Genomic DNA, 11245 nt, shown 5'->3' with positions numbered 1-11245 from the left:
ACGATCTGGTATGGTCCTATATAGCGAGGACTCAACTTACCTATCTTCCCGAATTGCATAACTCCTTTTATGGGAGAGACTTTAAGAAAAACCCAATCTCAAACCTCAAACTCTAACTCTCGCTTTCTAACATCGGCCTAGGATTTCTGACGACTCTGAGCTATCTTAAGTCATTCTCTAATAAACTTCACATCTTTCATTGCCTGGTGAATAAGATCAGGTCCAAACATCTGCATCTCACCTACTTCATACCATCCTATTGGAGACCTACATCTCCTCCCATACAATGCCTTGAAAGGTGCCATCTTAATAATGGAATAGAAGCTATTATTATACGCAAACTCATTAAGTGGAAAGTGCTCCACCCAAATACCTTTAAAATCAATCACACAAGTCCTCAACATGTTCTCAAGGGTCTGAATTGAGTGCTCAGCTTGACCATCAGTTTGAGGGTGGAATGTTGTACTCAGATTACCTAGGTACCTAAACCCTTCTGAAAAGATCTCCAAAACTAAGAAGAAAATTATGTACCTCGATCTGATATGATGTAGACAGGTGCTTAAGCCTGTAATTGCATGATGCTTAAGCCTTAAAGTGTCTGGGACTCAATATATCTCACCCCAATATTGGGAAAACCATTTGTATCAATCTCTATCCATGTACCTAACAAAAAGTCTTGTTCTACCAATACAACACATGATACAACCTTCGCTATAGAAACTAGGTTTGTAGCATCTCGAATCAACCCAAAATCTGTAGTATGATTAACCGTAGTGAACTAATCGACCTCGAGCAACGCAAAACTACCATATTCTAAATAAATTTTCATAAGCAAGAATGCAAAAAGGGATGCTCATTTTGAGCTCAATAGCTCTATCTAAAATTATTTAAGCCAGTAACATAGCGACATCAAAATTATATCTTTCCATAATACTTGCCACCAAAGATACCCATTTTGTCTTAAGATATTCTTTTAATGTGTTCCTTAATATGCAATGAAATATTATCCATAAAATTTTTGCAATAAAGCTCAATTACCCCTTCTTTAACTACAATAATCTACCAGCCACCCGTTTCACCTCCTTCTTATTGTTAGTAATAATGTTTGCCATCCACCAAAAGGGAACTATCTTCTTAATAGAACTAATTTGCTTATGATTCACCTTTTATGTATCATTGATCTAGTTATCAATCTCAGCAATGTAGGTTGGGGCACTAAATCTAGACTATGAAGAAAATGGGAGATAGTATGAATTAAAATTTTAACCGCATCACCTTAAGTCAATACAGACGGTATGGAGTTAGGAACCTTTCACAAAAAACCACGTAGAGCTAACAACTTCAACATGGCTTGATAGTCTATATAAGATTCTTGAACTAGTACAGGAGTGTATATAATCAGCTCTACAATTATCGATTCACACCTTTACTTTTTAAACAATCTCTCAAACTCAGGCATCTTAGATATACCCATAAAAATCACTCTTAGTTCCTTATGAAAACCTTTTTTTTAGTTAGTATGTGCTTTGGTTGATCGCAATATCTTAATCATAGATGAACTTCATGTCTCAAATACACCATCTCTAAACTTATATGGCTACTATATTCTAAAGTATAAGTTGAGCTAGAGGTGGAGTATAAGTTTATGGTTGGGGACTCTCTATCTAGGTATCATCATCTACCTTAATAGATATATATGTGCTAAGCCATGAATCAGCTTTATGTTTGGATTAAATACTACATGTAGTCTCATCTCCAATTTTGAAGTAACTTTAATCCTTAACTTTCTTAGAGACTCTAAACAACCTCTCTCTTCAAACAAGAGAGTACCTTCAAGACTTTGTGGTAAGGTCACTCCCACATTCCTTATTTAAGGCCCTACTATTGTCACCTGAGGCAACCTTTATCGAGGATCAACTAAGGTAGTCAGTAGGTATAGTTCCACTGACCCAATTGAGTCTTTATAAGTGGGCTTGTCTGTAAATTTCTTAGTAGTTCAAGCTTGTTTCATGGGCGTAGGTTTTCCCTCTATCTTAGATCCTAGGTGTTATGGTACTTATGGAGGGTAAACATTAGTACTCAACATATTGATAAAAGAAAATATAATTATCAAAACACAATTAATCCTTGTGGTTTAAGAAATGAATCATTTCAAGATGCTATGATCTATTGTGTGACTTATAGGGTCAAGATTCAAAATAGATCATCCTTTGTTCTCATGATAGATCTATTCTATGAGTCATTGGGTCTCTTTATGACTTGTTGCGTGAGTTATTACATTAAATTTTTGTAGATGTGCAATACTAGCTTCGCAGTACGAGTGATCCCTATGATTCGTTGGGTCTCTTTGCAACTCATTGGGTGGCCTATATTGAGAAAAGTTCACAAGTTTAGAAACCTTACAATTTTAAACCAAAGTGTCAATAGTTACAAGTCATGCAATGAAACATTCCTATAGGGTATGAGTTGTGTGAGAGTTGTAAAGTTATATATTGGTAGTTTCTAAGCAATCTCATACTTCGACAAAATTTACAATTTTTAAAATGGTCGAGAAAACCAATTCCTCACGTGTATTCATTGACCAAGGTATCCGGGTTACTCAGATGTTATGATAATTTTACACATATTCTAGCGTATAATCATCCAAAAGAGTCATGAACTACTGAATGTAATCAATTTCAATCAAAATCAAGTGATGAAATTTAAGTCTTTAGCGAATTAAGTTATTTTTCAAGCGTTTGAATCCAGGGTTTAGTACAGACAAAATAGTTTTGTACACCCATACAATATTTTGTAACTACCAACAACCAAAGTGATTCAAGTCAGATTCGACTTGCTTTGATTTTAATAATGAAGCTTGAAACAAAGGACCATTTGATGGACAATAACTTGGAATTGATTTTATGAACGATTGATCTACATGAAATCTTTTACAAGTGATTTAATGGATGATTTATGCATGGTTTTTTGGAGAAATTTATTGTGAAGGGGTGATTTTAAAGTGATATAAGGAGTTACACCTTTTGAATTAGAAAAGGAATCATATCGAGTGAAGGTTTTAGGTTTTAAATCGCGTAATTAGATAGGATATGGTTACATCATTAAAAAATTTTAATTGAATTTGACCTAGTTATTGTGATTGCCACTAGCTAAAATTTGTTCCATTAACCCATAACATACAAGTTAGAAAACTTACTTGGGATGTCCTCTTTATTCTTTACGAATCAAGGCAACGAGTCATTGTGAGACCATATAAGTCACTTTGATTCATTCTAAGAGTTGTGGAGTGAGGATTCCACATGATTGCAATTTTGTAATTTCCACTCCCAATGGCTACAAGTTATCCTATGAGTGTGGTCAAGGTTTATTACTTATTAGGATGGTTATTATGCCTGTGCACCAAAAAATATTTTATTTTCATTTTTAGTCCACAATCACCTATATATTTCAACACACATTAATCCTATTCTACACGCTAAAAGTCAATGAAAACAAAAATAAAATCCTTGGGTTGCCTCGCAACCTGAGATTGATTTACAGGACGTGATGTAGCTAGTCTGATTAATCATATTTCATCACACTAACCTATAGGTTACCTCCCATATAGCACTTGATATAATGTTGAAGCATGACCCGGGTGTCCTAATTAGTTAGACTTCATCAAGACACACCTCATATATCACCTTGACCACTTAAACATTACCGAGGAATTGATTCACTCTTTGGACATTCACTTTAAATCTCTTGCCCTCATTATTGTCAAGCTTCATGGAACCATAAGGAAACACTATCACCACTTGACAAGTTTTCATCCATTTTGACTTCAACTAGATTGGAAATAAGTGAACTTTGGAATCAAACAATAGGACCATATTATCAACATAGAAATCTCGTTTCTCAAGCATCCAATCATGGTATGACTTTATATTCTCTTTGATCAATTTTCAATTTTGTATGATTTAACCTAGAATTCATTCATATCATTCAATTACTCAAGCCTCAACTTTGTCATATCACTCTAGGACATATTTAACCTCTTGAGTGCCTACGATGCCTTATGCTTAAGTTCAAAAGAAAAGTGTCACGCTTTTCTATGCACAAGATAATTTGGAGAAGCACCAATAGGAATCTTAAATGATGTTCAGTAAGCCTATAAGGTATCATCTACCATTATAGACCAGTTCGTTCTATTATAATTTGGGTTCCCCTAGCCCCAACTATATAAAAACTACTAGCGGTATCTAATTAATTCTAGCTCCCAAGTCACACAATACTTTTACAAAATTGAGTACTCTAGTGATATGTGGAGCCATGAATGTTTTATGATCTTTCTTTTTTCAGCCAGATAGGAAGCTATTGTACTACAGAGGTGCTAATTATCAATAGGCTCAAAACTCATATTCCACTTTTTCCTCACAAGATACTTCATAAACTTAACAAAACTAAGTATTTGCTCAAGTTCCTTAACCAAAGGGATGTTCATTAACAATTACTTCAGTATTGAAATAAACTATGATAGTTTCCCTCTTTAGCTTTCTTTTTCAACCTCTATGGAAAAGGTTGAGGATCAAAGGTCATGAAATAGGAGTCAAAATATGTGGGATCTTCTTTTCCTTTCCTTTTTAGTCACAGTCTTATTGCACCAACTGAATATGACTTTTTGACATATTTTATCAACTAATTGATCTTAAATTTATCCACTTTCTTAACATCAATCACCACAAGCTTTGTCGCCCTATCAACAACTACAAACAAGTTTGGATCGGTAGTCACCTTTCCACTTTTTTGGCCACAACCATGTAGTGACTATCATTCTTTTTATTCTGGATAGTGTTGCCTGTAAGAACACCTTTCTAATATTAATTCAATGCCACAAACATTTAGCCAAACTACTACTCATTTTTCTTAATAGAGGTAGAGTGTGACTTTATATCTTGATTTATCATATAAATATATGCTTGAAACTTCATAAGGCTTTCATCATTTTTCTCCACAACATCAACACTTTAAGAGAGAAGCTCCTCTAACTAGAATTACTCAATTTAGCATCACAACTCCCAAGCAGACTGCGTAAGTCACTTTTGTCATTTTTGTAATTGTTGCTTCCCATTTTCCTAGCAAAAAGCGGGATTCGATGTGACAACTCTTTTTGAGATATTTAAAGAGTAGAGTCTCCACCTAACTAAATTAAGGAGCATTAGGGCACTATTATAGGCTAATAAAGAATGAGTTAATTATTTGACTCCACCAAAAATTGGATAAGGATTCAAATTACCTTAAAAGGACGGTGTTAGAGACATTTCGAGGTCCACAAATGTGGGTCTCAACCAAATTCGTATATTATGTGAAAATTCTATGTGATAAGCAAAGGTCGACTATTTTATTAACTTAACTTTACTAAGTGACAAAAATAATTAATAAACAAGACATTTAACTTAAATATTCTTAGTTTTTAATTATCTAGGTGATAAATAAAAATCAAGAGATGAATCAGATAAACAAGAAGATAGAAGAGACACAATAAATATAGTAACATTTTTTTTAAATAAGAGAACCTAAACTATCCCAAGCAATTAAAACATGCAAAGAGGAAACACAATCAATGGTTGGAGAAGAATTTATTATTCTTTATTATTTGAATCAGCGCCCGACTTATTAACGGGTGACAATGTCATATGTCTCATTATCAAAATCAACTCGGGAAAAAATCTATCATTTTCGAATATCTATTCACCCCCACCTAGTTTGGTCATTAAGCGTAAAGACATTCTAGAAAAAAAAATGATAAAACTACCGTTCCCTAAAGTGCTTACCCTTTCAGCTTAATGTATAAGAGACATTGGACTTCTAGTTTAGATTTGTGGTCTAGACAAAGAAAGCTAGGCTACCTAATTAAACTCAAGATTTGTTCCAAGTAAAACACATTAGACGAACAGGTAGCACGTAATGATTTCAAACAAGCCTCTTGATTAATTAAAAGTTGGTTAAGAGACAAGCATACTAAACAAACAATTATTCATTATTATGTAATTAAAGACCTATGAGCATGAAACCTAAGTGAGAAGTAATATGATTAGCGTTGTTAACTACGCGAAAAATTTCATTTAAAGTACGAAAAATAAATTTAAATATGCAAAAAATTATTTGAAGTGTGCAAAAAAGAAAAATTTATCTAAAGTGGGTAGAGATGACTAAAAGTGTAGAAAATTATTTATAGTCCAGAAAATTACATAAATAGTGCAGAAAAATAATTGATCACTGCAAAAATAAAATAAAATGAACAACGCAAAAATTTCATCAAACGGTGTACGGAAATAACTAAACTTTGCAGATTTTATCAAACAGCGCAAAAAATTAATGAAAAGTGTGCAAAAAACTTAATAACGATGTGCATAAAATTATTTAAATGTACAAAAAATTTATTTTAAAAGTGCACAAAAATTTATTAAATATACAAAAAAAATTATTCAAGTGTGCAGAAAATTATATAACAGTGCAGAAAGTTATTTTAAATGAGCAAAAAAGTTTATTAAATATGCAAAAAATATTTAATTAGAGCAGAAAAATAAATTTAATTATGCAGAAAAATACTTGAAATGTGCAGAAATTTATTTTTAAAATGCAAAATTTATTTTAAAAGTTAAGAAAATTACTGAAAGTGGTGAAAATAATTTTAATAGGTTTAACACTAAAACATAGAACTAAAAAAACATAATTTCGAGGCGAGAAATGATCAACATGTCGAAAGTTTGATTATAAATTATACAACGTGATTTTCGAGTGATAAACAACATTATTAATGTTCCTAGAATATGTTTTGCCTCGATAACGACGCTCGCTTAAACATTTAAATCACATAATCTTTACCCTTGTAAGCAGACCCTATTTTCTTTAATATGACAGAGTTTATACAGTTGTTATTACATATAAAATAAATAGAAATTGAATGAAAAATAAAAGGGTTTTCTTATCCTATGTCCCGGATGACTCTCCTCCAATTGAATGACTTCGAATGGAGATCCTATTGACAAGAAAAGTACACCAAACATACAAAAGCATACTATTTCGAACACCTTTGAAATCCACACGGAGTAACACAAGACGTTCAAAAAACATGCTAAGCATCCAAATATATCAAATGACTAAGAAAATATCCAAACAAACATTATGATTTAATGGAGTCTTTAACATAAATATTCAAGCCCATAGACGTGCATTAATTAGTTAAAAGAATTAAATATATGAGTTTAAAGGCATAGCAATTAAGCTGAACAACAGAAAAGATGCAAAGAAAGTCTTAACAAGTTTAAACTCACAGCCAAAAATTCAAGTCCAGTGCTGCGAAGATTAAAGTGTAGTAAAAATTATGTGTTTGTAAATTTTTTCTTTTGTTTTGTATATATAATGGCAGAGGATGAAAAAAGTTGGCCTTAAAAGAGAGGAAAATGATGATACTTATATAGTAAAAGAGTTGCATCGAATTAAAGGAAAGGAACTATTCAGAAAATTAATTAGTGGAAGTAAAAGGAAAAAACATATTTCAAGAATTAAGTAATAAGAAAACTAAATAAAATAAATCAATTAAGGAGTAAATTATATCCTAGTTGCCACAAATAGCCCAGTAAAATATATCCCAACTAAAAGTTGCACAAATCATCGAAATTTCTTTTCCCTTAAATAGCAGAATCAAATCAGAGTATTGTAAGCAATTCACAATTGCCTTAAATATTAACATAATAAAGTTATCCAAATAATCAAGAAAAAGAAGATAATAACCATTTGATCATCATCAACAACAACAAATCCAGTATATTTCTAAATAGTGGGATTTGGGAAGGGTAAAATGTACGCAGTCCTTACCACTACATTAAAAGAAGTAGAGAGACTATTTTTGATAGACCCCCGACTCAAGACAAAGGACCATAGACAAACGTCGCAAGCATATAACATGATAAAAATAACAGAGATACAACAACCACACAAATAAAATCCATTAACCAACAAAGGACACCCCCTCTCCTAACCCCAGCATTACCAACCAAGATACACCAAAGTCTCCTACCTACAGCCTATGACTTGACCACACACCTTAGCCCTCTATCCTAATACTCTTCCTCCAAACCTTCCTATCGAGGGTCATGTCCCCAGTGAGCCGTAACTGCTCCATGTCACGTCTAATCATTTCTCCCCAGTATTTCTTCGATCTACCCCTACCCCGCTTAAAACCATCCAAGTCCAACCTCTCACACCTATGAACTGGGGTATCCGTGCCCCTTCTCATCACATGACCAAACCATCTCAACCTCACTTCCTGTATGTTATCCTCCACTGACGCCACCCCCACCTTCTCCCGAATAATCTCATTTCTAACTCTGTCATCCCTCATGAATCCACACATCCAATGCAACATTCTTATTTTTGTCACCTTCAACTTCTGGATGTGAGAATTCTTAATAGGCTAACACTCCGCTCCATACAACATGGCCGATCGGACTGCAACTCTATAGAATTTGCCTTTAAGCTTTGGAGGCACCTTCTTATTGCATAAAATCCCTAAGGTGAGCCGCCATTTCAACAAAACTGCCCCAATATGATGAGAGACATACTCTTTAATCTCTTAATTCCTCTGAATCATAGACCTAAGGTACTTAAAACTATGTATCTTACAAACAACCTGAGACTCCAACTTCACTACCACCCCCTCCTCTTACCTAGAGTCACTAAACATGCACTCCAAGTACTTCATCTTGGTCCTACTCAATCTGAATCCTTTAGCTTCTAGGGTTTATCTCCAAACCTCCAACTTATCATTAACACCTCGACGTGACACATCAATCAAAACTACATCATCCGTAAAAAACATACACCAAGTAATTCAATTGAATAATTCAAAATTATAATCTATTGATAAAAGGAAAGGAAATAAATTGTAAGATTAATAAAAGTTTCAACAATCAAGTAGTTCAAAGTTGTTCTATAACATTAGAGGGAGTAATCAATAGATCACTTTTTCTAATAAAATAGTAAATGTCAAAGTAGTCCTAATAGATATAAGATTAAGAGCATCTTAAGTTAATCATTGATGCTATATTAATCAAAGATTCTCAAGAATGAACGAGTATTAGGTTGTCACATAATTGGAGACCAATTATACAAATAAAGATGATCTCCAATTAACCATATTTAAGCACACCACACTGTTGTGATGTGAATTTGAGAGTAAAAAGAGAACACATTATGCAAATTCGTCACTATGTAATTGGTCTTAAGCTAATTTAAAGAATAGTACTTCTCATCTAACACCATATACTCAACAACAATGAAAGCATGCAATTCGAACAAGTAGAGATGAACACAATAATTAAATTAGTCAAATTTGAATATTGAAATAAAAAATAATAAAATTTTCCATATGAAAATCCAAAGGGAAACGAAATAAGAATTACTATGAGTAAACAAACACTCCCCAAACAAAATGCAAAAGTTTTACTCTCAAAATATTTGGGAGTACAATACTTAATGTAGAGAAGGTAGTGATAATGTATAAAAAAGGATCATACCTAAGATAGAATTTGTCAAAAATATAATAGAAGAATACTTGAAATAAACACTTTAGTCACCCTATGCACGTTCTGTTTTATTACTGATCATAGAATGGTGCTTCATGATGAGTTGCTATGGTGATTAAATAAAGAAAGAATTTCACCGACGGAAGGTGGTGGTAACGATACTGGTTTGATTTAGCGGTAGCCGAAATGGTCGGCGATATTGGGTTGCTAGTTAAAGAAGGCAGAACAATGGCTAGAGAAGTGTAAGGGGTGGTACTACAATGCCATTTAGCTAGTGGAAGGAGTGGCTATTTGTTCTTGAGAGAGAGAGAGAAGGGTAATGGATTTAGAGTAGTGATAGGAAAAGAGATTGAGAGGGAGAAGAGAGGGACAATGGTGGTTGTGTATTGTTGGTGATTCTCCAAACAAGATGCATGACGATTGTTACTTCTGCATCTTTTCTTGAATGCAGATCAGAGTAGTAGCAGCTGACAATGACATGATTCCTAGTAGCAGCTGACAATGACATGATTCCTTCCTTTTATTACTGATTTGTAGCAGGGTGAGCTTACTATCGTTCGAGGACAGTCCTCCTCTATCTAATCCAATTTAGTCTTTTGTACTCAAGACTCCTCTATATTTTGGATTCTGTCTAGTACTTTGGGTATATTTTAGTTATGGATCCTGGATTTGACATATAGGAGTTCCTTCCACATCATCAAGTTAATATGATAGTAATTGAGTTCATAGTGACCGAAAAATATGCTATTTAAGAATAATCTAGTATATAGTAATCTAAGATGACCATATTTTGTTATGTACATGGTTGAGGGGAATATTTTAAAAAATAGCAAATTTATGAAAATGAATAATTATTTATCTGATGTGATGGTAGATAAATTTAAAATACTTATTTTGTATGTACTTAAAGATATAAAAATAGCAGATATAAGAAAAGTCATATTAGGAAAAGCATTTGGTAAATATTACATGACTAGAGTAAATTATATATCATACCTACCTAACTACTCTTACAAATACCTATCATGACAAATTACATAAAATTTTTAGAAAAAGATATGAAAAACATACAATTACTAGAAAAACAGATAAAAATAAATATAGACAAATATATGGAAAATAAAGATATAAAATATATAGAATTTCTTAATAAAAATATGCAAGAAATACTAAGACTAAAACAAACAACTACAAAATATTATAATAAAATCAATCTTAAAAGATAGATCATCTAGATTATCTTAAAGTTTTAATCTTATATATACTTAAAGATACAGAAATTATAGACATTAAGAAAATAATATTCGAAAAAGTAATAGACTATGAAATTGAAACCATAAATTAGATAGAACAGTTATACCAAGAAATTTACCTAGAAGGATATTATTCAGATTAAGAGATGTTTGGATATATTAGAAAAACTAGAGAAAATCAAGATAATCTAAATAAAGAAATTAATTATAGAAACCGAATTAGAAAAATAATGGAAAATCTAAAAGAAAAGTTAATATGGATAGAAGAAACCTTAGAAAATTTAGAAAAAGTACATGTGATAGTTTCTATAATTTAAAAAACTCACTACGAGAAGAACAACGCAAGATAATAAATAACATAGAAAATCTAGAATTAGATATACATTACAGTACAGTAAGGATAAATTATTATACAGAAATTTG

The sequence above is a fragment of the Capsicum annuum genome, chromosome 6, assembly GCF_002878395.1.
Source record: "Capsicum annuum cultivar UCD-10X-F1 chromosome 6, UCD10Xv1.1, whole genome shotgun sequence".
Taxonomy (NCBI): Eukaryota; Viridiplantae; Streptophyta; class Magnoliopsida; order Solanales; family Solanaceae; genus Capsicum; species Capsicum annuum.
Note: the sequence above shows the minus strand (reverse complement) of the source record.